Source organism: Eriocheir sinensis, unplaced genomic scaffold (genome assembly GCF_024679095.1).
Source record: "Eriocheir sinensis breed Jianghai 21 unplaced genomic scaffold, ASM2467909v1 Scaffold77, whole genome shotgun sequence".
Classification (NCBI taxonomy): Eukaryota; Metazoa; Arthropoda; class Malacostraca; order Decapoda; family Varunidae; genus Eriocheir; species Eriocheir sinensis.
The window spans coordinates 623061-645292 of record NW_026112131.1 but is presented as its reverse complement, the minus strand read 5'-3'; the positions used below and the strand labels follow the sequence as shown (position 1 = coordinate 645292).

The following is a 22232-nucleotide window of genomic DNA, read 5'->3' as shown; positions in this document are numbered from 1 at the left end:
TGATGTCAGGTGCGCCTATTCGTAGGCAGGAGGAAATACAGATGAAGGAAGATTGTTCCAGATTTTACCATCGTGAGGGATGAAAGAGTGAAGATGCTGTTGAACTCTTGCATAAAGGGTATGGACAGTATAGGGATGAGCATGAGTAGAAAGTCGCGTGCAGCGGGGCCGCGGGAGGGGGGGAGGCATGCAGTTAGCAAGTTCAGAAGAGCAGTCAGCGTGAAAATATCGATAGAAGATAGAAAGAGATCTTTCTTGTGGTGTGATAGTGTGAGCAGGCTTAAGCACCATGAATGTGAAGGAAAACTAACATGAGCACGCAACTCTCCTTCTTCCTTGTGGCCTTTGGAAGTGTTTGTTGTGAGAGCCGAAAGCGTCTGAGAGAGAGAGAGAGAGAGAGAGAGAGAGAGAGAGAGAGAGAGAGAGAGAGAGAGAGAGAGAGAGAGAGAGAGAAAGAGAGATTGTCACTTCGTGGATCACATTATTTTTTTTATTATTATTTCACAAGACCTTGGTACAGTCGGCTATAGAGAGTAGTGTCACACTGTCCAGTAAGTTTCGTTCAGAAAGCGACATCTGGCAACCCCTCCACGCGACATGAAAATTATTACACCCTATCGAAATCGTACTGTTGTGGTGATCGGTGGTCACAGGTGCACTCTCCATAATTTTAAGATAGATATTTATCAAAAGTGCCCGTCGCTAACGCTTAATAAATATTTTTTCTTTAGGCTCTGTCGCTACATTTTGACACGAGCTTTTAGTTCCGGTCAAATTTAGTCAAGAGCAATTCTAAGTTATTTATCAAACTATGATACATTTAAAAATATACTGCACTTAGTAAGGGAGATTGTTATGCCTTTAAACTTAAAAAATAAATCCCTGACAGCCGAGATCTTGTTCTTTATTAAAAAAAAAAAAAAAAAAAAGATATATATATATATATATATATATATATATATATATATATATATATATATATATATATATATATATATATATATATACGTAATAATAGGCTATAAACGTTCACATTATTGCGTCGTCGACCGCGGGCTTTTCCGCTCTCTCACACACACACACACACACACACACACACACACACACAACACACACACACACACACACACACACACACACACACACACAAACCACTCATATAGACACACCAATCATAGAAATACACACACATATACACACACATACACACACTCAAACACGCACACACACACGCAAATAGACACGCACACATACTCACTCACACATACACACACACCCCCCCTCCACACACACACCACTCATACAGACACACTATTCATAGAAATACACACACACATGTACACGCACACACACACGCACGCACACACACACGCACGCACACACACACGCACGCACACACACACACGCAAATAGACATGCACACATTCACGCACACATACTCACTCACACATATACTCACCTGCCCCCCCACACACACACACACACACATATACAGACACACAGATATACGATGGATCTGACCATCTTGCAGTGCTGGCAAAGTTAAAGCTGAAAGAAAAGTGGGTGTTTGAAAAGAAAGGTGAAGTAAAAAAGGATATACTGAAGATAGAAAAGTTACAGGAAAAAGAAATAAAAGATGAGTATAACCGTGAAATGGCAGAGGCCTTAAGTGAAAATGGGAAAGTGTAAAAGATAATACAAATATTGAAAAAGTTTTTGGAACATTTAAAGAAATATTGGTAACTGCAACAAAAAAGTGTTAGGGATGAAAGTGGTGAGAGATGGAAAAAAAAAGGAAATTCATGGAGGATAAGGAGGATAGTAAAAGAGAAAAGGGAACTTCTTAAGAAAACTCAAGAAAGAAATGTGTCTGAACAAGTAAAAAGGGAAAGGAAAAAGAAATATAGAGAATGCAAAATGAAATTAAAACAAGCAATAAAAGAAAGTAAGAAGAGAGTTGATGAAGACTTTGGAAAAAGACTAAGTGAAATATATAAAGGGAATAGGAAATCATATTGGAAAGAAGTAAAAAACGAAAGAAATGCAGAAAATATCTCCCCAAGTAAAATAAATGAAGTTATGGATGAGAATGGAAAGATGTTGAAAGACGGGGAAGCTGTGAAAGAGAGATGGAGAGAATATTTCAAAAACTTAATGAATTTTGAGGATGGACGTCCAGCAGCTGTAACAGCAGCAGTTTTGAGTAGAGGTAGAGGAGGAGTATATAAAGAAAGAAGCATAACATATGAAGAAGTAAATCAGGCAATAAAAAGATAAAAAAATGGAAAGGCAGCAGGAATTGATGGAATCACAGCAGAAATGTTGAAGTGTGGAGGAGATGTAGTTGTTAAATGGATGGTCAAGATATGTGAAGTAGCATGGGAGGGGGGGTGCCAGCAGACTGGACGAAAGCCATCATTGTCCCAGTTTACAAGGGAAAGGGCAGGAGAGGGGAATGTGGGAGCTATAGAGGAATAAGTCTCCTGAGTATACCCGGAAAGGTATATGGAAAAGTCGTAATAGAGAGGGTGCAAAGACTTACAGAAGAGAAAATCAGTGAAGAGCAAGGAGGCTTCAGGAAGGGAAGGGGATGTGTGGATCAGATATTTGCCTTCAGGATGGTAGTAGAAAAAATAATAGCAAAAGGAAAGAAACTATACGCTGCCTTCATGGATTTGGAAAAAGCTTATGACAGAGTCGATTGGATTGCATTGTGGGATGTTTTAAAGATTTATGGTGTGGGAGGAAAACTGCTTTGTGCAATAAAGTCTTTCTATGAGGATGCATCTGCATGTGTCAAAATTACTGGAGAAACAAGTGAACATTTTGAGATAAAAGTGGGCCTAAGACAAGGGTGCGTCATTTCACCTTGGTTATTCAATATTTATATGGATGGTGTCATTAGAGGAATTAAGGGCAAAGTTGGAAAAGTTGGAGTAAGACTGTTCGATGAGGGAAGGAAGTGGGTACTGAATTCAGTACTGTTTGCTGATGACACGGTGCTCATTGCAGAAAATGAAAGTGACCTACAAAATTTGGTCAGTGTTTTTGATAGTGTCTGTAACAGGAGAAAGCTGAAAGTAAATGTCAACAAAAGTAAAGTGATGGTTTGTGAACGAAGTAGAAGTGAGGTTGTAGATTTTGTATGCCCATGTAGAGTGGTAATTGAATGTGAAAAAGAATGCAAAATAATTTGAAAGGTGAAGAAATGGAGGAGGTCAATGAGTTTAAGTACCTTGGATCAGTTATGTGTAAGCATGGTGGTATGGAGGAGAGATAAGAAAGGGCATTGCAAGGAAGAAGGGTGGTAGGGTCTTTGGGACGAATCATGAATGCCAGAAGTGTGAGCATGGAGGTAAAGAGGGATTTGAGAAATACAATAATAGTACCAACCCTCACATATGCAAGTGAAACGTGGGCCTGGAATGAAAGTCAGAGGTCTAGAGTGCAGGCAGTGGAAATGAGTTATTTGAGGAGTGCTTGTGGTGTGAGTAGAATGGATGGAATGAGTAATGAAAGTGTGTACGAGCGTTTTGGAATGTGTCACAGGGGTGAAGGGAAGAAGTGTGGAGTGGTGGAAGAAGTGAAGCGACAGACTTTAAAGTGGTTTGGCCACATGGAGCGAATGGAGGAGAGTAAGATGACCAGAAGGGTGTATGTGAGTGAGATAGATGGAGGGAATGCTAGAGGACGACCTCCAGTGAAATGGAGGGATAGGGTGCAAGAGTACGTTGGGGAGAAGGGGGAAAGATCTTTGATAAACTTTGAGCAGGCAAGGAGGGAGTGTCTGGATAAAGAAAGTTGGAAGCTCTTCTGCCGTGGCCATCCCCTGGTGGGAGCTCCTAGGAGCAGGCGTCGATGAAATGGTGATGACACACACACACACACACACACACACACACACACACACACTCGTGTCAAGGGGAGGGCACTATCAGTCTACTAAGTTTTCAAGCCCTGTTATGGTATTATAACAGCCCCGAGTTCGACCCCTGGCCATCACAGGTTGAAAAAATAAAAAAGGGGAGGAAGAGGAAGAACAGTGACGCTAAGATTCCTCAACCTCACATAGAGTGTACGGCTGGGTTCGAATCCCTGCTGTTCCCTCTCTGTAAGCTGCCACCAGGAGGTTGTAATATGGCACAACCCCCAAAGCCTGTAAGTGAGGAACGGCAGTTCTATGAGCCAGGTGGGGCGGAACTAAACTAACTGTTTAGTCCCCAGACTCTCCCTGCCAAGGGCAGGCCTGGCAACACTTGACTAACAACTGTCCCACCTGGTAGATAGTGTCCGTCGCTCCCCAGCTTACTATGGGTTGTTCCTTGAGGTAGATGGTATCCTCAGTCCCAAGTTTGGTATTGTGGGGTCTTGGTTACCTTCGGAGGTCGTGGTGGGGGAGATTGCGAGACTGCACCTTAGGCTAGGAAGGCTGTATGCATTAATACAGGACATAGACAGAATACAATTTATTGGTTTAATCCTCACTCCCGATGGAAGGGTAGCATGTTTTGGTTAATACAAAATTGTAAATCTTTCTTCTAATTCCTAACCTTCTTATCGATAAATGCTACGCACGAGAGATGACCATATGTAGGTATATATCACAGGGCTACCGCCCGATTGACTAGACAATCCAATTTCAACTTCCCGCATCGGCGTGCATACACAAATAAAAACACTCATGACACACTCAGGACAAAAATAGGAAGAGAAGGGTAAATATGAGAGAAAGATCAGACTGTTACAGCTAAAGGGGGGGTGAGGTCACTGTTTGCCCCTCGTCCACCAAGCGGATGCCCCTTACCCGTTTTACACAATTTCCTTGGCTTGGTGGAGGCCTGAGAGCTACACTATATGCTGTTGTGCCGTGCCTAAATGGGGGGGTTCGGAGCCGTTTCTACTCCCATCACCAGCCTGCTGATCTCGGGGGCGGCAGGGATTGGACTGGCTCGCCCTTACCTGGGCTCAGTTCAGGCACTCATGACTGAGGGCATGACCCTTGTTCACCACTGGCGTCTGGGTCCATTCCCGACTCCCAATGGGGGCGGCTTCAAGATGGCGCGCCACTCGCCTGGCCTAACCCCTGGACACCGGCCTTCAGCTGTCTCGCGCCCTCACCTGTGCCGTGGAAAGTTAAGTCCCGAATGAATCTCGTCAGGCCGAGCGGTTAACTCATGACCTTTCCCCTGACGTGGCCACCTCAAGGTTCCAACACTTTTCCTTCTCGCCTTTCAGCTTGGTACATTAATCTATCCTTCCTCTGCCTTTCTGAGGGTGTCTTTTTGTATGTTAATTCTAAACTTAATTTTCCCTTAAATTCTATGTCCTAACGTATTGTAACGAAAGGAGTAAGGGGTGGCGCCCCTTGGGGCCTGGGGCCGTATACACAACTATTCTAATAATAATACTAAGCCTTGCACTTAACAACTTTTAGCTAAGCATAGGCCCTTAAGTATTACTTAGAATTCCCCTTAGCGGACTCTAAGCTAAGTATTTTTTTAGCACTTTTAGCAAGTGCATCGCCTAGCAAAACGATCACTTGCAAAAGCATTGTATATGGCTACCACAGTGCATATTATGCAAAGATGAAATAGCTATAATGCATTCAACATGTTATCTATCTGTACACAAAAGCTTGTTTGGAAACAATAGACACAACAGTGGAGTAAATGATCGACATAAACGAGCCTTCTTCTTCTTCCTCTTGTGGTCTTTATTGCCTATGATCGTTATATAGGTGCATCTTTTCATGTTTCCGGTGTACCTCCACTATTCTTTTATGTGTTTTGGTAAAATATATATATTACTGCCCTGACGTCGTCTCCTCAGCCACCGGTGACAACAAAGGCGTAGCGCGAAGCGTATCACACGGACTTACCAAATAATATTAGTAAACAAGTCAAAAACAAACTAAATCTAACCAGACCTGACCAAACCTAACTATACCTAGCCTATGACCAGCCTAACCTGACCCCTCTACCGCCAAAATGCAATGTGCTAAGATGCGTTAATTCACACTCCTCAGTAGTTTGAAGTTTCGTCAATATTCAAGCTGTTTGTCACTGTACTGTATTCAGAGACCAACATACAGCACATAATGCATTAGCCTCACGTGAGATGGTTACCATAATTTCAGACTCGTGTGTTCAGTGACTTTCTTGTTTTTTTTTTTTGATAAATATCAACTTTCAGTCAGGTTACTCTGGTATATCTTTACCTCAGTGGGTCAAGGCACACAATCACTAGTACTATTATAAAATGTTCTAATGTTTCCCGAGCTTCTACACCTATCTGCTGTACTATAGATAGGTATAGGTACTTCTCCATTCACAGAGGCCACTTTTCTCAACTATCTTTGACAGGTCTCCCATTCACATTGTTTCACTCTGCTCCAGTGTCATCATATGCTTTCCCTCTCTGCATATTTCTTTTATCCAAAGGGGATTGTCTTGAATTTCCAGTGTTATATTAATTTGGCCCACCGGTGTTCACTCATTTCCTCTCTTTGAAACTCAGCTTCCCCTTTGTTAACCTTTCTCAGAAGCTCCACCCCATTTCCCCTGAGAGCATGTGAACACTATCATGCCAACTGGTCTTGAATGACTTCTAATCTCCCGACATCTTAAGTGTTAGTTTTGCTGACCCATACAAGATAGCTGTGGGGTTACTACTTTCTCCATCCAAAAGCAACTTCCATATTCATACTGGCTAATTTCCCTTCTCTACCACTGATGTTAACACCCGTCATTTTCCTTACCTTGGCTTCATTCAGTTTTCTTTGTACTTTCTCCTATGGCCTCCTTGCTTATCTCAAATGCTAAATAACCATGTGTTTCTATTACCTCTAAGATATTGTTTCCCAGCACCCGCTGTCCTACTGCTGGTGTGAATTTCCATTATTATGTTTAAAGATAAGTTTCCATTCCATACCAGTCATTTAGGATCAGGCAAAATCCTTCCACTAATACTACATCATCTGCATAACCTAGGCAAAGCAATACAGCTTCTGATGTGTGGGGCTTTATTACTTTTGCCTATATCCACATATACACATGGAGGAGGGGGAATGATTATGAGGAGAAAGGATTGATTGATTATGTGGCAGTAGATGGAAGACTGAGAAAGGATATCTGACGCGAAGGTAGTAAGCGGGATGTTCGATGGCTCTGACCATCTTGCAAAAGTGGGCGTTTGAAAAGAAAGGTGAAGTAAAAAAGGAAATACTGAAGATAGAAAAGTTACAGGAAAAAAGAAATAAAAGATGAGTATAACGTGAAATGGTAGATGCCTTAAGTGAAAAATGGGAAAGTGTGAAAGATAGTACAGATACTGAAAAAGTTTTTAGAACATTTAAAGAAGTAGTGTTAACTACAACAAAAAAGTGGTAGGGATGAAAGTGGTGAGAGATGGAAAAAGAAAAGGAAAGTCATGGTGGACAGAAGAGATAAGGAGGATAGTAAAAGAGAAAAGGGAACTTTTTAAAGAAAACTTAAGAAAGAAATGTGGTTGAGCAAGTAAAAAGGGAAAGGAAAAAGAAATATAGAGAATGCAAAATGAAATTAAAACAAGCAATAAAAGGAAGAAGAGAGTTGGAAAGAAGTAAAAAACGAAAGAAAAGCATCACCCCAATAATATCTCCCCAAGGAAAATTAATGAAGTTATGGATGAGAGTGGAAAGATGTTCAAAGACGGGGAAGCTGTGAAAGAGACATGGAGAGAATATTTCAAAAACTTAATGAATTTTGATGATGGACGTCCAGCAGCTGTAACAGCAACAGTTTTGAGCGGAGGTAGAGGAGGAGTATATAAAGAAAGAAGTATAACATATGAAGAAGTAAATCAGGCATTAAAAAGATTAAAAAATGGAAAAGCAGCAGGAACTGCCTTCATGGACTTTGAAAAAGCTTATGACAGACTCGATTGGATTGCATTGTGGGATGTTTTAAAGATTTATGGTGTGGGAGGAAAACTGCTTAGTGCAATAAAGTCTTTCTATGAGGATGCATCTGCATGTGTCAAAATTGGTGGAGAAACAAGTGAACATTTTGAGATAAAGGTGGGATTAAGGCAGGGGCGTGTCATGTCACCATGGTTGTTCAATATTTATATGGATGGTGTCATGAGAGAAATAAAGGGCAAAGTTGGAGTAAAAATGTATGCTGAGGGAAGGCAGTGGGTGCTGAATTCAATCCTGTTTACTGATGACACGGTGCTCATTGCAGAAAATGAAAGTGACTTACAAAACTTGGTCAGTGATTTTCATAGCGTCTGTAAAAGGAGAAAGCTGAAAGTAAATGTCAACAAAAGTAAAGTGATGGTTTGTGAGGGGAGTAGAAGTGAAGTTGTAGATTTTGTATGCCCTTATAGAGTGGGAACTGAATGTGAAAAAGAATGCAAAATAATTCTGAATGGTGAAGAAATGGAGGAGGTCAATGAGTTTAAGTACCTTGGATCAGTTATCAGTTGAAAATACAATAATAGTACCAACCCTCACATATGCAAGTGAAACATGGGCCTGGAATGAAAGTCAGAGGTCTAGAGTGCAGGCAGTGGAAATGAGTTATTTGAGGAGTGCTTGTGGTGTGAGTAGAATGGATGGAATAAGTAATGAAAGTGTGTATGAGCGTTTTGGAATGTGTCACGGGGGTGAAGGGAATAAGTGACTTTAAAGTGGTTTGGCCACATGGAGCAAATGGAGGAGAGTAAGATGACCAGCAGAAGGGCGTATGTGAGATTGAGGGAGGGAATGTTAGAGGACGACCTCCAGTGAAATGGAGAGATAGGGTGCAGGAGTACGTTAGGGAGAAGGATGAGAGATCCTTGAGAGAAACTTTGAGCAGGCAAGGAGGGAGTGTCCGGATAGAGAAAGATGGAAACTTCTGCCGTGGCCATCCCCTGGTGGGAGCTCCTAAGAGCAGGCGTCGATGAGATGATGATGATGAATGAATTGAGAGGAATCACAGCAGAAATGTTGAAGTGTGGAGATGAAGTTACTATATGAATGGTCAAGATATGTGAAGTGGCCTGGGAAGGGGGGGGAGGTCCCAGCAGACTTGACAAAAGCCATCATGGTCCCAGTTTACAAGGGGAAGGGCAGGAGAGGGGAGGTGGGAGTTGTAGGGGTATAAGTCTGCTGAGTGTAGGCTACCCGGAAAGGTATATGGAAAAGTCCTAATTGAGACTGCGCAAAGACTTACAGAAGAGAAAGTCAGTGAAGAACAAGGAGACTTCAGGAAGGGAAGAGGATGTGTGGATCAGATATTTTCCTTCAGGATGGTGTTTTATTAGAAAAAATATTAGCAAAAGGAAAAAATACTATGCTGCCTTCATGGATCTAGTTATTCTAAAGAAAGTTTATGACAGAGTCGATTGGCTGGCATTGTGGGACGTCTTAAAGATATATGGTGTGGGAGGAAAACTGCTTTATGCAATAAAGTCTTTCTATGAGGATGCATCTGCATGTGTCAAAATTACTGGAGAAACAAGTGAACATTTTGAGATGAAAGTGGGCTAAGGCAGGGGTGTGTCATGTCATCGTGGTTGTTCAATATTTATATGGATGGTGTTATGAAAAATGAAGGGCAAAGTTGGGGAAATTGAAGTAAAAATGTATGCCGAGGGAGGGAAGGAAGTGGGTGATGAATTCAATCTTATTTGCTGATGACACGGTGCTCATTGCAGAAAATGAAAGTGACTTACAAAATTAGGTCAGTGTTTTTGATAGTGTATGTAAAAGGAGAAAGTTGAAAGTAAATGTCAACAAAAGTAAAATGATGGTTTGTGAGCGGAGTAGAAGGGAGGTTGTAGAGTTTGTATGCCCATATAGAGTGGGCATTGAATGTGAAAAAGAATGCCAAATAATTTTGAATGGTGAAGAAATGGAGGAGGTTAACGAATTTAAGTACCTTGGATCAGTTATGTGTAAGCATGGTGGTACAGAAGGAGAGAAAAGAGAAAGGGCATTGCAAGGATTGATTGATTGGAGGAGAAGCTGCAGATCCATCTCTGGCATGCCATCTCATTGTTGGGGGCTGAATTTCTCCATGGCATGGACTGGACCTCTGCCGGACAGCTGGAGAAAGCTGCCATGGCACAAACCCGACTGATGGAGACAACTGATTTCTTCTTCCACATCATGTTTGGCCCTGAAATATGAGTACAAGTTCAAATAAACAACATAATATATATATATATATATATATATATATATATATATATATATATATATATATATATATATATATATATATATATATATTAATTGGGATGTTTTTCTTGATTAGTGTACTATACTAAAAGAGGTTAACCCGGTAGCTGCTGGGATCATGTTTCTTAAAGGTTCCTCCGAGCGAGAAAAATGAGAAAAATCATCACTCACGCAAACCATTTCATAATATATATCAACACATTTGTGATCAGTTTATGCATCATCTATTTTTGGGGGTTTATATCATGGCAAAAATGTGGCCCATCGCTGGTACACGGTAAAGCCACAAATTTGGCCTGTTGCTGCTACCAGGTTAAGTTGGACTATGAATGGACAAATGTTGTTTTAAGAGCATCTGAAATAAACTTATGGGACTGATATATGATAATTAAATCTGTGATATTTATTAAGATGTGTCCAGTGATTTAATTGGCAAAGAATTGCAAAACACAAGCTAAGAAAATAAAAGTACTGAACTGATTGACGTATCGACACAGGAAATGGCCGTCGGAGAAATAAGAATGGATTAGTAATTAATATACCCGAAGCAAGAACTAAAAGACATTGCATCGACATAAGTATGTGATAGAATAACAGGCATTATCTACATGAGTTATTTACTGCACAGTGCACACTATATGGGCTGGCAACATTGTCTTATTTTCTAGCAAGTGAAGTTGCTTATATTGTGCATTATATTCTTGCATGGGAATGACTGCTTGATGCTGGATGACAAAAACTAAATGATTAAACAATAATGTTATGTGGCGAATACCAGCTTGAGGTCACTCTAGGTCTCTAGGAGGACTTGCTCGTTGTTGTCAATGTCATCACGATCACTGCAAATAGATACATTACAAGTAGAAATGCTTTGGTACCTGCCCTATATCTATATCTATACTTGTCCAGAAGTCAAAACTCTTGACTCATGGACCAATTTGCAATTTTTTTTTCAAAAAGATTTTAGCATTGTTGATTGACTTTAATAGCTATTTGGGAGTAAGACTAAGATTAATCATAAAATTCACTTTTAGATCTTCATAAGAAAGGAAGCTGCAAATAACAAAAGCCATAATATACTGTGAACTAATTAATTTCAAATTTGAAAAAAAAGACATGACCAAAACAAATTAAACAATACTACAATGCTAGCTAGCATGGGTATTAGTATCATTTTGCAACACCCAGGGATTCCTGGGAGGTATTTTACAGAAAGGATAGCTACCGTTCGTTAAGTAGGATCAATGAGGTTAGGTGACGTTTATAATTTTTTGTTAAGTTAAAATAAGGCAACATTCTGAATGATAGTTAGTTTGGTAAAAAATTTACGTCCAAAATCAAAATGTATGTTTAAAAAAGTCAGTAACACAAATCGGAAATTTATCTGAGTTAGGAGAGGTGAACTTATATTAAGTTAGGTATGTCAGAGCAAGGTTTCTAAACAAGTTGATTTAGGATTAAAGGAAAAAAGTCATAAGTGATGCAAGCTTGAGTACTTGAGCAAGTTCGGTTTAAGAGCTACCGGTACGTCAAATTGATTTGGTTTGGTTACTAAAAATAAGCAAAGGAAGGTAATTTTGTTAGGACACTTCTGACATTTGAGTTAGGTTAAAAATATCAACTTTTCTAAATAATTGTTGATTTGGTTAAAACTGGCTATCTTAAATAACAGATTAAGTTGAAATAACTATATGTCAGTGATAAATTTACCCAGGTTAGGTTTGGTTTATCGCCGCTGGGAGGTTAGTCAAGTAAAAATTAAATAACAGACACTAGTGACCCAAATAGGTATTGTTTAGGGTTTGGTAAGATTGGTGGGAAACGTTTGTTGAAGTCAGTCACGAGATTAACAGGTGTGTTAGGTTAAAAGAGTTGAATATTGTAAAGGATAAGTCTGGCGAGGTAAAATATTGGCTCACCTGTGTTCGTTCCTTGGGCAGGAGTCTGTGGCTGCCGGTGTTGATCACAGGTAAGATACACGTGCACCAGTGATGACTGGACCTTCACAGACTACCTAAGGTGAGTGATAACAGACACTGGATGCCCTCCAGGCGATGGCTGGGGGCTGTATAACGCCAGCCACACACTGCGGCCCGCGGGGCTTCCAGCAAGGTTACTCCCAGGGCTCCTTGTGTAACAGCCTGTGGATGGTGGCAGGCGGTCACCAGCCATCGCTTGGAGGGTCTCCAGTGTCTGTTATCACTCAATCTCTGTCAGTCTGTGAAGGTTGCACCTGCATTTTACCTGTCGGCGAACACCACTTCAGTCGTGATGGCCATGTAGGTGTTTCCAAGGTCCGCCTCGCCGAACCACTCATCTCAGCACGGTCAGCACAGTCCACAGATATTTCAGGATGAGTTTCAAATCATTACACGCCTCCAATTCATCTTGACGAGGCAGATATATTAGGAGGTGATGCCTTTCCTCCCGCTGTAATCCGCCATGTTGCAATACTTATACATTTTTAACGGTGCTATGGGAGCCCCTTCCCCGCCTTAAATTTTCCGCCCGCTAAGTGCTCCAGCTTCAGCGCTAAGCGGCAGCCATTTAAGTAGAAAACTTAACGATTCTTTGCCGTTAAGTGCACTTACCGATGCTAAGAACGTTTGTGTATACCGCCCCTGGTTCGCCGAGGCCTACGTGGCGGGTCGGTGAGGAGGGTGAATCATGGCGGTCCGTCCCCGTGAACCACCATTCGGGTGCGGGTTCGCTCTTGTCTGCGTAACAGTATAAATATATATAAAAATAGGGATCCGGCTGGATTTATATCAGGGGTGCCAACCCAAGCTGTAGTTCGTATTTCTCGCTCTCTTCCCTTATCTACTTATGACATATTAACCTCTACGGTATTGTTTCGGCTGAGGAGGAACTGGATCCGGTAAATAACCATGGCCATGTACAAGGGATTATTCCCAATTTTCCCAATTGGCTTTTAACTGGCTTCTGTGGTGTTGGTATGCCGGCAGGTACGTTACATTATGAATATAAATATAATTTTCTTCCTCCTTTGATGACCCTTAATTCACGTTTAAGATAAATATTTCAGTTTTTTTATTATTCCATGTGTGTGTGTGTGTTTGTGTGTGTGTGTGTGTGTGTTTGTGTTTGTGTGTGTGTGTGTGTGTGTAGGGAGGGCAAGGTAAGGTTTGGGGCGTATATAATCGTTCTGCGCGTTGCCTCGGTGCTCACCTCCGTCACGTTGGTCCCTGAGCCAGTGGTTGGTGAGAATCCAGTACCCACAAAAGGTGACGACACAAATCAGCAACAAATAAATAATAGGAGCAAAACAGTTTCATCCTCACACTACTCAGAAAAGGAATATGAGCAGGTGTGGCACGATAAGCGTCCCGTTGAAAAAACACAAACATTGGCAGCAGCGACTCTGCAGGAACGACGAGTGTTGGGGACGCCAGCACCGCCGCGCGAGTACCCGGGGCAAGACTACTGTCCAGTGTGTGCCGCGTGTGGCCTGGCGGAGGGACACGACAGGCAGTGTGTGTGTGTGTGTGTGTGTCATCTCCGTGCAGGGTCGGGCGGCAGACTCACCGCCACACACCCACAGCCTCCTGCCAGACACTCACCACCATGACAGCCTGAACAAGGCGTAGCGGGGCATGCCTAAGCCTAGGTGAAGCTGATCCTACGAGGGGAAGGTAATGATGGAGTGTGTGACCGGCATGGCCAAGACGCCCCCCGGCCCTTGGTGTTCCTCCAGCATCACACCCGCCGCCCCGCGGGGCTGCTGGACACCTTACTGAGGTGCCTTGTACTGCTGCTCAGCTTTTTACATAACCATTCCCTGCAGAAACAGTTAAATGGGTGCCTGCTGTTCCTGTTGAGTGGGTGTTGCATGACACACGCCAGGGGTCAAGGGGGAACAAAGGTAATGCCCCCTAAGAAGGTGGTGTGTCAGATTTGGATATTTCAAACTAACTCACCTGGTTTACTCACCTGGTGGGCTTCCCGACCCCACAGTCCACATGATGACGAGGGGAAGCCAGCACTCAGCTGATGCGCCAGCTCTCAATATTTAATTACATAAACAAAAACAAATACTAATGAAAGAGCTGGATAGTCCATCATTTGCAGTCAATTTGTAATGTAATTTATACGATTAGATGTAGAGCTACAGTCCATTTAATGATATTCCAAAAGTTTGTCCCCAAGATGATGAGCTAGTGCTGATTTAAATAGAGGTAGAGACTGGAGGGTGACCAGGGATTCAGGGAGGGAATTCCACAAAGGAATGCCTTTGACACTGAAGGACCTCTTCCTTAGTTCAAGCTGGGTCCTAACATGTGGTATTTAGTGCTGGTGGCCTCTAGTGGGTAGATCAGGAGTTAGAACAAAAAGGTCTGAAGGGGAGATTGCACATTTGTTATGAAAGGTCTGCCAGTAGGGTTGACGGGGACAAAGCCCCACCCAGCAGGTGATGTTAAATTTGAATAGATCTGTTAAGTTTAGTGGTGGGGCGCTGTGCAATAACCTGCACAGTGTTGTTCTTCAGTAAATATCAGCAGTGCAGTGCTCAGTCTTGTATAATATTGCACTCATGCCGGTGCACAAGTGCAAAATTACTAGTTACACCTGCACAGCTAAATTACCTTGATCTTGATTTATAATACACAGGGCACCCATTCAGGTGCATAACATGCATATTTGTGTTTGCTGTTGGGTGACAGGGGAGCCGGGTGTGCAGGGGAGGGAAGTGAATCAAGTGTAATTGTTAGTGTTGGTGTGTTGTGGTGACAAGTGAGTGTGTATTTGTTTTCTGAATGAGTATTGTACCGCAGTCTAAAATCTGTTGAGGGAGGCTGTTCCAGTCACACATGGTGTGTGGAAAGTATGAGTGCTTGTATGCATCAGTGTTAGTGTGATATGTTTGGTATTTATGGGTGTGTGTGTTATGAGTACGTTGACTGTTTGCATTGTGTATGTGTGTGGGTCAATGTCAGTGTGAGTGTTTGTGATCTTGTGTATCAGTGTAAGTCTGTGTGCTTGTCTGCGTATGTGAAGAGGGTCCATGTTTATCTGTTGTTTGATCCGTGTTGTGATGCCAGACGTTCAAGTGTAATTGTTTGTAATGAACCTTGCTGCCTTGGTGTTGATTTGTTCTAGCCTATCAATGTTTCTGTGTGTGTATGGATCCCACTCCGTGGAGCAGTATTCCAGTGTTGGTCTCACAAGTGTGTCATAAGCTACCTAGTGCTTGTGCAAGGTCCTTTCTTGGTTGCAATGCCTACCACTTGTTATTGTATATTATTTTTGATAAATTTTTGATATGCTTTACAAGGGTATAGATATTGGTTATCATGTCAGGCTTTGATGGGTTTGTATTCACCCTAGAAAACATGGAGTGGCAGCACACGGGGTAGTTTTTGATAAATCCCTGTGATCCACTTTGCAATGGTTATAGATATTGGTTATTACCTATCTGCAGGGACGTGCACAGGAATTTTAGAGGGCAGTTGCTCAAACCTGAAAAAGGCAACCCCCCACACACACAAAAAAGCAAATCGTGAGTCGGTATGAAGGGTGGGTATTGGGCTGCGGGTGATGCAAGCAGTCCAGCCTATCATACCCAACATGCCTCACTTCACCCGGTCAACTGTATAATATGGGATTCATAGTTATCACAGCCTTCTAGGGATCCTTAACTCACTAGTTGTTATAGCAGCACATGTTATCGAAGGTTATTAACTATACAAAATACGGTGAATATGGGGGAGTTTTACCTGCGAGGGGACGTGTGTGAAGGCGTCGCGACGGTCGCGGGGGAGGTGACTGTGACGCCGCGAGGGACGCTTCAAGTACGTTTTGGCGGGAATGAATTAACTAGCTAGATAGCTAATATTATAAGTTTTCAAATGTGAGAAAATAGTTAAAATAATTTTAGATTGATGAATACTTATATTTAAATAGGTAATTTCAGTGTAATAATGTTTTGTTGGAAGCGGAAATATCATTGGTTACTTTTGCAACAGCACTAGGGGAGGGAGGGTAAAAATAGAAAACGGGGACTATAATAACGTCCCTGGAGGAAATAATATTAGGAAAAAATACACACATTCGTAACACTATTTTTCAGAAGGGCAACATCAGCCGAGAAGGGCAAAACGGCAGTTGCTCAGACAACCTGGGCAACCTATGTGCACTATAAATGCCTAACAGATAGGCTATCTGTTAGGCATTTATCCCCACAATAATGTGTCCTCAAGGCTCTGTTTTGTCACAGTTGAATTTCTACATTTAAAATTATTGAAAATGACCCCATATCAAAAACCTTGGGCAAATATTGCCTCTGAAATAAATCTTAACCAGTTGATGAAGGTGAACCTTTGTGTTGCAGGATGACGGAAGACATGCCCCAGAGGAAGACGTCAGCCAGGAATCCCCGCGCGGTCAGCCTCTTGCTGGGGGTGCGGCAGCAGCAGCAACCGATGGCAAGTCTGGAGAAGCAGGTGAGGCAGAGGTTGAGGCTGGGCAGCTCTGGTCATTGTTAGTAGGTCAGGAAAAGACAGAGGCCAAGGGAGTGAGAAGCTCTTTTTCTTTTTTTCCTTTGTCCAGTAAATGAAGCAGCTCAAGGGGAAAAAAAGCCCACTATGCATTGCTCCTGTAAAAGTAGATAGAAGTGAGTGGTCTGGAGAGAGTCAGTTACAGGTGGAGAGGTGTCTTGATATTCCCCTCATGAAAGAGTTCAAGTCATGGGCAGGAGGAAGCACAGACAAAGGAAGCTTGTTTGTTCCAGAGTGTACCAGCAAAAGGGATAAAGGAATCCAGACGGTGGTTTACTCCTGCATAAGGGATTTGTATAGCATAGGAATGAGACAGAGTAGAAAGTTGTGTGCAGCTTAGTGTGAATTTTTTCCCCTTCATTACTAGGCGGCGTTAGATGTCCAGGCTTGAGGGACAGGAAAAGCAAGATCCCTACAATGCAGTACAGTTTATGTGGCATACCATATTGAAATTGCTACATTTGACACATTTTGTCAGTAAGATACAATCTGATTGACCGATTAGGACCCCAACACACACACACACACACACACACACACACACACACACACACACACACACACACACACACACACACACACACACACACACACACACACACACACACACACACACACAGCAAATGAAAGAGGATAAGGAAGACGTGGAGAAAGAGGTAGTCAAGGCCTTAAAGAAAAATGAAGAATTAGTGAGAGAAGTAGCGGACAAAAAAAGAAGTGTTATTATTTTTGGGATGAAAGAAAAGAATATAACATATAAACCAAAAAGGGATAAAGAGGAACTGAAATCGGTCAAAGACCTGCTCAAGAACCTAAATGATGCAGAAAGGCAGAGTATCGAGGAGGAAGTAGACGAAATTTATAGAATGGGTCCATTTATTGAAGGGAAAACTAGACCAGTTAAGTTAAAGCTAAAATCACAAATGGCAGCCGAAGACATACTATATAGAACAACTAAACTAAAAGAAACGGAAGGATGTAAGGATATATATATAAAGAAAAATAGAAATGAAGAAGAAAGGATGAAATGGAATGAATTACTGGCAGAGACAAAAGCAAAAAATAACGCAAGATCTGAGGAAGAAAAAGAAGCATTTTTTTGGAGAATTTCGGGGGATCGAATCAAGAAATGGTTCATAAGGGAGAAGAGAAAGGGGAGCGAAAACTAGATAAGAAAGATACAGAGAGGGGAATAAGAATAATGTACACAAATGTAGATGGGTTGATCTCTAGTAAAATAGAGCTGCAAGATTACCTAAAAGAGAGGGATCCCATGATAGTTTGCCTAACTGAATCTAAACTAAAGGAAAACATCCAAATTGAGTTAGATGGAAGATACAATGTGTGGAGGAAGGATGGAATGGGCAAAGGCGGAGGAGGAGTGGTGATAATGATAAAGAAAGAGTTATTAGTAAAAACAATTGAATATGGAGAGGGAAAAGCAGAGATAATGAGTGTAAGCTTGGAAATCAGGAATAGAGAAAGGATGACGATTGCAGTAGCATATGTACCACCAACAACTACATCATGGAGTAAAGAAGATTATGAAAACATTATTGATGACACCATACAGAGTTTGAGGAGATTGCTTAAGGCAAACAAAGGAGTAATACTTGTTGGAGATTTCAATTGCAAAGAGGTTGACTGGGAGAGGCTCGAGAGCAATGGTAGTGATGTGGCATGGGGGAATAGATTCTTGAATTTAATGATGGAAAATTTGATTTGGGGAGGCGGTGGCTGAGTCGTCAAAGTAACGGCCTCGTGTTCAGGAGGACGCGAGTTCAATCCCCGCCCGGTGCCACCAAGCTGGGATTTTTCAGCCGCCGCCGAGTGGCTTAAAACTACCCACATGCTGTCCAGAAGACCACCTATCAACCTGGACTCTAGATTCTAGGATCAAAGATGAGCTCTGGGAGGGCAGCATGAGCCAATGCAAGATGGCGCCACTATAAACACTCGCCTGCGCCAGAACGGGCTGGGCCGACCATCAGGACCTACCGGAGAGAAGCCTTGGACCGACCATCAGGATCCACCGGGAAGAAGCCTACCGGCGCAATAGGCTGTAAAAAAAAAAAAAAAAAAAAAAAAAAAAGGTGAAGGAAAGCACTAGATATAGAAGAGACGATGAACCGGCAAGACTGGATTTGGTGTTGACAAGAGAGATTCATGTGAAGGATGAATTGAGGTATGATTGCCCCTGGGAAAAAGTGATCACGTGCTCATAGAGATGGAAATGGAGGAGGAAGGAAGGGAACGAGACGAGACTTATAGAAGCAATAGATTAAACTATAGGAAAGCAGGGGTGGAAAACCTCAAGAAGTTTTTTGGTGAAATGGATTGGAAAGAGTTAATGAGTACAAGCGAAGTTCAAGGATAATATGATATTTTCTTGAGGGCGTACAACACAGGGGTTATGAAGTTCGTACCAAAATACAGACCGAGGGAGAGGGCTAAAAAGGACTGGTTTAATGCAAGATGTGCAAAGGCAAAAGAAAGGAGAGACAAAGCGTGGTCAAGATTAAAAAGAAACAGAAATCAAAGAAACAAAGAAGACTTTAAGGCAACGAGAAATGAATACGTGAAAGTGAGAAAGGAAGAAGAGAAACGATACGAAAAGGATATTGTGGAAAAGTGTAAAGAACAACCTAAATTATTTTATAGATTTATAAATGGAAAAATTAAATCAAGAGAAACAATTGAAAGACTGACTGAAGAGAATGTAGAGATTGAGGATCCCAAAGGCATGGCGGAATTATTTAACAAAAAATTCCAGCAAGTGTTTACCAAAGAATCATTATTTAATGAACCACAAGAAAACAACTTAGATGTATATATGGAAGAGGTCAAAATAGATAAAGAGGAGATAAAAAAACTATTGGGGGAATTGGAAGAAGGGAAGGCCGTGGGACCGGATGGAGTTTCAGGTTTTATACTTAAAGAATGCAGAAATGAGCTAGTTGGCCCGATATATGACATCATTAGGTGCTCAATTAAAACTGGCACAGTGCCTAGGGAGTGGAAGAGGGCAGAAGTGGTACCTATGTACAAAAGTGGAAAAAAGGAAGAACCCCTAAATTACAGACCGGTGTCTCTGACCAGTGTAGTATGCAAAATATGTGGGAAATGAATAAAAGTACAATGGATGAGATTTCTAGAAGAACATAATCTAATCACAAACAATCAATATGGGTTTGGGAAAGGCCGCTCATGTGCGACAAACTTGCTGAGCTTTTACTCAAGAGTGACGGACAAATTACAGGAAAGGGACGGATGGGTGGATTGCATTTACCTAGACTTAATGAAGGCATTTGACAAAGTTCCACATTCAAGACTGCTGTGGAAACTAGAAAATAAAGGAGGAGTGAGAGGGAAAATGAAGTGCTGGATGGAAAGCTACCTAAGAGGAAGAGAGATGAGAACCGTGGTTAAGGACACTAGATCGGAATGGAGAGCGGTGGAAAGTGGAGTGCCCCAGGGGTTGGTTTTAGCACCAGTACTCTTCCTAGTCTATATTAATGATATGCCAGAGGGAATAAACAGCTACATGAGCCTGTTTGCAGATGATGCTAAACTGCAAAGTCAGATAAGAAACAGTGAAGACTGCAAGGAGCTGCAAGAGGACCTAGACAAGATTTGGAAATGGAGTCAGAAATGGGAGATGAAATTCAACGTGAGGAAATGTCATGTTATGGAAATGGGAAAAAGTGTAGAAAGACCAAAATAGACATATAAATGGGAGATGGTGAAATATTAAAGAAAGTAAATGAAGAGAGAGACCTGGGAGTAATAATGCAAGATTATATGCAACCAGGAAGTCATATAAATCGGATCTTTGGTGATACATATAACATGGTGCGAAATATAGGCATAGCATTCCACTACATGGACAAAGAAATTATGAAAAAATTAATAACTACTATGATCCGACCTAAACTAGAATACGCGGAAACAGTGTGGTCTCCACATATGAAGAAACACATAGTAAAACTAGAAAGAATACAGAGGATGGCAACAAAAATGGTTCCAGAACTGGAGGGACTGACATATGAAGAGAGACTAAAGGAAATGGACTTGCCAACACTAGAACAAAGAAGAGAAAGAGGAGACCTAATACAAATATATAGGCTATTGAGTAAAATGGAAGAAGTGGATAACGAGAAATTGCTACTAAGAGAGGAACCTTCCAGCAGGAATACTAGAGGACATAGTAAAAAGTTGAGGAAGGGAAGATGTTCAAGAGACATAAAGAAATATAGCTTCCCACAAAGAAATATAGAGGTTTGGAATAGATTAAGTGAAGAAATAGTATCGGCGAAGAGTGTGCAAAGTTTCAAGGAAAAGTTTGATAATTATAGATACGGAGACGGGACCACACGAGCGTAAGCCCAGGCCCTGTAGAACTACAACTAGGTAAATACACACACACACACCTATGCACAAACCTCAGCATATGATCAGAGGAGGCTAGACTGAACCTGTTGTGCCGTTTGAACCCTAAGCACGACTATTTTCTCTTCTAGTTTGGTCCTGAGTTAGTTATAGTGTTGTGTCTGCTGGTTATGACTCAGCAGTGGGGGGTGAAAAGGCAAGTCCTGCTCTCTCAGTCTCTCTCTCTCTTGGCCTAAAGCCTTACTAAAGTCTGTTCACTTAAGTCAGACCCAAGCTGACAACATAAACCCAAGCGTGTTTGCAAGCTGAGTGCTGACTGGCTGCTGCTGTGGCTTCCAAGTTTTTTTTTAACCTCTGTTTGTGTTTATCTCACGCAGCACTGTCTGCTAATCTGCACTGTGCTTATGACCACGCTTAGGTTTATGTTGTCAGCTTGGGTCAGAATTAAGTGAGCAGACTATAGTTGTGATATATAGAAATTGAGCTACACTTCTGGGCTCTTGTGTATGTCCGTTAGGGTGGAGGTTGTATGTGTGTGTGTATTTACCTAGTAATATACAGGATGCTTTACACTGGTCCTGTCTCCAAATGTCAGTTTATCAAGTTTAGCTTTAAATTCATGAATATTTTTAGCTTGAGCTCAATTTTCTCTATTTTCCAGGTCATTCTAAGTCACAATGTATCTGTGTGTGTGTGTGTGTCTGTCTCTGCTTGCTTGTCTGGTTTTTGTTTGCATTTACTTAGTCATAGTATAGAGGATTTTAACCTAGCTTGTGTTGACCTGCCTCTATTTCTGCTTTCATACAACTGTACTTACTTTCATAAATTCATGGATGTTCTCAGCTCTGTCTCCTCATCCAGACACTTGCCAGTGTGAATCACTCCAGCAGGGAAGTCAAACCTCATAATAATGATGATGATACTACTACTACTACTAATAATAATAATAATAATAATAATAATAAAAGATGGTATATATATTTTATTTTACTCAACTATATCACAAACTTCCCATTATGAACCACTCTTAACGGGGAAGCCAAACACAATAGTAATAATAATAATAATAATAATAATAATAATAATAATACAGTATATTTATTATACTTTATTTCACTGTC

The 22232-nt window shown here is 41.5% G+C and overlaps 2 long non-coding RNA genes across 2 annotated transcripts; one reads left to right on the top strand and one right to left on the bottom strand.

The window, feature by feature from the left end:
- The first annotated feature begins 1863 nt into the window (after positions 1-1863).
- On the top strand, positions 1864-9847 carry LOC126994304 (uncharacterized). Its single transcript, XR_007748988.1, has 3 exons — positions 1864-2209; positions 7791-9635; positions 9708-9847. It is a non-coding gene; the product is annotated as an uncharacterized LOC126994304 (long non-coding RNA).
- Positions 9848-9999: 152 nt separating this feature from the next.
- LOC126994303 (uncharacterized) lies at positions 10000-12642 on the bottom strand. Its single transcript, XR_007748987.1, has 3 exons — positions 12127-12642; positions 10983-11046; positions 10000-10145 (listed from the first exon to the last, which is right to left on the bottom strand). It is a non-coding gene; the product is annotated as an uncharacterized LOC126994303 (long non-coding RNA).
- Between the last annotated feature and the right edge of the window lie 9590 nt (positions 12643-22232).